Source organism: Erithacus rubecula (genome assembly GCF_903797595.1).
Source record: "Erithacus rubecula genome assembly, chromosome: 24".
Taxonomy (NCBI): Eukaryota; Metazoa; Chordata; class Aves; order Passeriformes; family Muscicapidae; genus Erithacus; species Erithacus rubecula.
The window spans coordinates 3,172,456-3,178,419 of record NC_136676.1 but is presented as its reverse complement, the minus strand read 5'-3'; the positions used below and the strand labels follow the sequence as shown (position 1 = coordinate 3,178,419).

The 5,964-nt window shown below is 42.8% G+C and overlaps 1 long non-coding RNA gene across 1 annotated transcript; it reads left to right on the top strand.

Annotated features, from left to right (window-relative positions):
• The first annotated feature begins 3,472 nt into the window (after positions 1-3,472).
• Positions 3,473-4,932, top strand: LOC306812021. The gene is made up of 3 exons (XR_013776777.1): positions 3,473-3,904; positions 4,478-4,628; positions 4,860-4,932. It is a non-coding gene; the product is annotated as an uncharacterized lncRNA (long non-coding RNA).
• Positions 4,933-5,964: the final 1,032 nt, after the last annotated feature.

Below are 5,964 nucleotides of genomic sequence, written 5' to 3'. Positions count from 1 at the left end.
AGAGAGATAGATAGGTAGGTAGGTAGATAGATAGATAGATAGATAGATAGATAGATAGATAGATAGATAGATAGATAGATAGATAGATAGATAGATAGATAGATAGATAGATAAGATGTTAAGGATAAGAAGGTCATGAAATCCATTTAAGTTATAACATGGAATTCTCAACTTAACTGAGCAGTTAATCACAGTCATCTTTCCAATTCTGATGCAAATGAACTGATTAAGGTGGGAATAATGGATCTTTTCCATGATTGAGGTGGAGGTGGAGGACATTTCACTGAGCCCCTCCCAACCCTACTCCATCCAGACCTGTGGGGCTACACTAACTTGAATGTTTTTTAAAAAACAAAACAAACTAAAGCAAAATTAAAACTACTTTTATATTCTGAGAGGTAATATCTAGATTGGGGTTTATTGATTTTAGTGTGATCTTATTTCCTGATATAAATTCACACACCTTACATATCCTAACCTCCCAGTCAAAATTGTTTGCCTTTGACATCACCATTCTCTTCCAAACATTCATCTTCTTTTTAACTTTGTAAAATGTCAAGTTTGAAGAAACTTCAGATAGTTCAGAGGCCCTGAGTACATATTAGTGAACCTCTCACTCTGAAAAGAAGTTACAGCTGCATGCAAGGAATTCTTTTTAAAAGACATTGTTAGAAGGAATCCAGGGAATATTTTATCCTGAGACTTTTGTCCTAATCTAGTTTACAAGTTTCCAGTCCAAACTTGTTACAGGCATTAGCTTGCTGTTCAGTTTTGGTCAAAATCAATGTCACGTTGGTTTAGTAGGACTTCTGGACTTTTCTCTAATTTTAAGAGCCTTAAAGGCATAATTGCTCTGTTTCCCCAGTTCCTTGTATGTCTTAGAAGTTTTGGCAGGACTGAGGAGTTAGTCAGAAGGAATGGGTAAATATTGACTGGCCTGAAAGGGGGTAAAGGCACTGAAGAGAAGGTGAGTCAATCAGGTTCACTCCATTCCTGTTCACATGGGGTATTTCTGCATTGTTCTCTCTTGAAGCAGCCTAAGATACTGAGAGATCTGGCTTCTAATCACAGAGAGGTGAGGAAAACCAAGGGCAGTTACTATAAATGACAAACTCTAACATGTATGAAAATAACTCAGCAAGTAGAACCAGTACCACACAGGTGATGTTGCATCCCTTTGAATTCCAGAGAGCCCCTATGAGTAAAAACTTCTGCTTATAAAGACAATTATTTTTACACTTCTTGAATCTAGAAAGGGATGTCACCTAGAATTTAGAATTCCTCAGTAAGACATTTTTATATCTTTACTCTTGACACTGTCTTGTTGTAGGACCCTGGGAAAGTCCTAAGACATGGAAATGCAGCTTTTTATAAAAGGCCTCACACAGAGTCTCTGCTGTCAGGCTGGAAGTTAACCAGAAACCCAGTTCCTTTGAGCTTAGCCCATGGCAGAGCTCCACTTAGAAAGCAACAATATCAGACTCTTAATAGCACATAGAAAGACAGTGTGAAATCACAGAACCACTGGGACACATTTCAAATGGAAAATGTGAACACAAGTGAAGAATGAAATCAAGAAGCACAAAAATTTAGCTCTTGATTTATCCAAATCTGACAGCAGTACTTCACCTGACAAAAACCAGATCAGCTTGGCAAAAGGTTTCCCTGTTTTAAAGGAGGTTTAAGTTTTATTCTGTGATCATGATGTATTGTCTATGATCAAGAACACTGCAATGATGTAAAAGAATGGTAATATTTGACACCACAGTCACACAGCCTTTCCATTGTGGAACTGCTCCTCTGTTCCCAGGTTTGTACTGTATATATCTGAGGGGGGTCTTTAAGTTGAAAACACAGAATTGTTAGCCCAAATGCCTTTCAGACATGCCTCAAGCATAGTTTTAATTTCCAGCTCATTTTCCTTTCAAAAGTTCTCACTGTTTAGCAACCTCATTTGTACAAACAGCTGGAAGGAACTTGGCTGCAAAGGCTCTATGAACACAGTTCTGTCCATAAACACAGGTGTAACATGGGCTGTGAGCATTCAGACACCTCCTGAGCCTCTTCAGATCCAGGTAACAACATTCTGCAAAAATGGAGCTTTGTCATATAGGTGATGTGTATACAGAGGCTATCAACTTGTTTTGGAGGTAAATGTGCTTTTCACTGCTGTTTTTCCTTCAAATCACTGCAAATCAGAAAAAAAAATATTTCTATGACCCTTTCTGAGAATATGAGTAAATCTACACTAAGTACAGTCCAAAAGCTGTGCAAGTACAAACCCAGAAATGTAAACCAACAAATGGAAATCAAACCTGGCTTGAGTTACCACTGAAATCCATTACACAGAATCATAGAATATCCCAAGCTGGAGCACATCCATAGGGATCATCCAGCACCAGCTGAGGAATCCCACTGTGTACCAGACAGCCTGACTGCCTTCTTGCTCTCATAAATAGAATAAAACACAGCTAAAAGTGCCATGAAAATGGCTTTGAAAAAGTTGTTGTGTTGGTTGTTTTTTTCAGTTTATAGTTTGTTGTGTCTGTGTAGGAAACAACTGTTGAAAATGCAAAATTAATTCTGAAGATGATGCAATTCCACAGAATTAACAGGCCTGCTTATGGAATGTTCCAGGGTACTGGTTTAGGACTTCTGAGTGGAAACATGGCCAGGATTCACTTTGGGACAATTTCAGACTGACAATTAGAACTGCTGGGATGTGACAGATCATTGCTCCCCTCACAAAGTGTGTGCTGAGTGTCCCTTTGTAACTGCAGCATTTAAAACACTTTGGATAATCAGCCCTAAATTAAAGTGTAGTTCAGGGAGTCTCACTAACAGAGATGGAATTTGTAAATAATAGTTAATGTTGGTTTGGTAAAGGTGACACTTTGGAAAAAGAAAGTGCCAAGAAAGAGTGCAGTGGTTGCTGTAAAACAATCAGATGAAATTCCAGAATATTCCTTGGTTGGTTTTTTTTCCTTTTCAGAGTAGAACTGCAATTAAAAGGGTGAATACCTCCAAAGTTCTAATTCTCTCACATACAGCATGTGTAGTCTTTAAAACTATTTGACCTTTTTGGTTGAATTACATGAATTTTAAAATAACTTCCCTGTAGTTTTTATTTACTACATGCAAGATGCACTAACTACAGTTTTACTATAAATCTACTTTTGCTTTTTTATGTTTTGTAAGTTTGTACAATGTGGCATCTACTAGTTTCCTCTGCTTCAAGGTAAATCTAAAGCAGTAAAGAAGTAAAATAGTTCATACTTTAATGAAATGTGAAAAGCAGGTTATGAAAATGTTATATATGTAGAACTGTCTTTTAACTCCCAATCCAAATTTGGCAGCAACTTTTACATAGGTCAAAATCATAATGAATAAAAAAATCTCTTCAAACACTTCCATTCAAGCTGGAAACAAATACATGAAATAAATGTTCACAAGGTTATTCCATTCCTCCTGGTTTCAAAGGACTTGCAAATGTTTTACATTAATAATGAATTTTCTTTTAAATCTAAACAAGTTAACTGTGTAATATTGATGTGTTTTCTATTTTAAATGTGTCTGTGGTGCTTTAAGCATAAAGAGACTGAACTCAGGAATCGAAAAACCAAACATACTTTGATGGAGTTCATATCCTTTCATTTTCAACACTGCTCCTTGTTTCCATACCAGAAAGTTGTTATATTTGTTCCCAGTCCAGACACTGAGTCATTCCTGCTTAAGCCAGACACTGAGTTCTCTGGGTAATTTCTCTCTCTGCTGAACTCAGAGGAAAATTGTAACACCAGGTGCCTCCCTGAGCTGCATTTCCAGAGGTATTACTGTAAAAACACTCCAAGGTGCTAAACACTGCCAACAGGCCATGGAAATGCTCTGGTTGTTTCACACCCAGGTGAGTTAGGGAGCACTCACTGATGCTGACAGTATGTACAGCTCCATCTTCTCTTCAAAACCCTCTCTCCTGACACTTTGTGATTATGCAGTGACAGTCATATGGATTATTTCATATCAGGCAACTTGGCAGTTAAGGGCAAAAACTGTGCAAGTTTCTCTTCTCAATTTTATTTCCTTCCTTAAAACTTTTGTGGGACTTTTAACAGAGCTGAAATGCAAGGATTTAGGTATTTGTAATATTTTTCATATTTTTATTTTTAAAAATCTATGTGTGCTATAGCTGTTGGAATGGGGGGCACCAGGAACTTGGCTGCCTTCTTTTTGCTCACAAAAAAAAAAAACCCTGAACACCCTGTTACCACATGGCCACTTTGAATTCCTGCTTTCAAAAATACCTGTTTGAGTACAAAGAAGAAAAGTGAGTCCAGTTTTAAAGGGATTCAGCGTGCAAACTCACCTCTCTCTCTCACACAGATGCTTAGATTCAAGCGTCCATTGAGTGGTGTTTTAGTAACTAGAGATGTGAAGAAGTTTGAGGATGTTTTTAAGTGCAATTTTCCCTTAATTCCAGTGTCTACCTCTAGATGGCTTCCCAGGATAGTGCATCTGGCTCCAGACCTGAGTGAACCTGTGGACTGGATTCATTTTGATTAATCCTAGTGATACCTGCAGCTAAAAACCCGAATTTCCTTCCAGCCCATCTGTGAAGACAACACTGAGAGGTTTGATATCCTTGAGATCTTTTGGTATCCTCAAAGCTTTGCATTTTGGGTTTTTTCTGATTGCTGCCACAGCTCCTGGCTGGGCATGAATGTGCAGTTACAGCCTCCCCAGAAAAGCTTCATCTGTACAACTGAAATCCTGACTTATCTGTCTAATGCTTGACAGTGCAAACAGCCAGGGACCTGGGGGACCTGCTGTAACACACTCTGCTCTTTCCCCTATTGCAACAGAGTTGGAAATCCTGTGGAGACCTTCTGGCTATGCCCTTATCACTGGACAAAATGTCTTGGAAGAAATCACTCTAGTCTCCCTGTGTCATTCAGAGCTTGCCTTTCTCACTGCTCACTGCTAAATCCAAGTTTTCAGTAATGCAAGCATCTTCCAGCACAGAAAATCCATGAGGTGTCACATCATGCAGAAAAACACTGGTAGTAGATATTGATTATCAGCCTCAGCTGGGTTCAGCTGACACACACCAGCTGATCTTGGGCACAGATGGCTCCTTGAACTCAGCCCTGATTCTTCCTGGACCTGCTTTTCCCTGGACTCGGGTCAGACCAGGGCACCTCCCTGCTGCATGCAGGTCAGGGGGAGGCAGGGGCTGCCCGGCTGGGTGACAGAGCCCTTGGGTTCCTGCCGTGAGCCCAGCACAGCACGCAGTGAGCCCAGGGCAGCCTGAGAGAGCCCAGGGCAACGAGAGCTAGCCCAGCATAGCCACAGCTCCATCCACACGGCAGGAGCCCATGGAACAGGTCCAGCGTGGCATGAGCCCAGCACACTCACAGCAAGCCCAGTGTGCCCACTGTTTGCCCCCCATACCCGCAGCTGGCCCAGGGTCTCTGCAGCTAGCCACAGAGTGCCCGCAGTAGCCCAAGGTGCCCGCAGTAGCCCCATTGTGCCCGTAATAGCCCCAGCTGCCCGCAGTAGCCCCATAGTGCCCGCAGTAGCCCCAAGGTGCCCATAATAGCCCCGGGGTGCCCGTAATAGCCCCACAGTGCCCGCAGTAGCCCGCTGGCCCCCCTCCCCGCCCCGCTGCCCCTGTAGCCCCGGCAGCCCCAGGGTGCCCGCATTAGCCCGCTGGCCCCGCTGGCCCCGCTGGCCGCCCCGGTAGCCCCGGCAGCCCCAGGGTGCCCGCAGTAGCCCGCTGGCCCCGCTGGCCCCGCTGCCCGCCCCGGCAGCCCCGGTAGCCCCGGCAGCCCCAGCCCGGGCGCAGCGAGCCGGTGGCGCGGCCGGCGGGGGAGGGCAGAGCAGAGCCACTCCCAGGAACAGTAGTGAAATCGCCCCGACACTTGAACTGTCAATCAGGATTAATGGGGTATAAAACCTCCCCAGCGC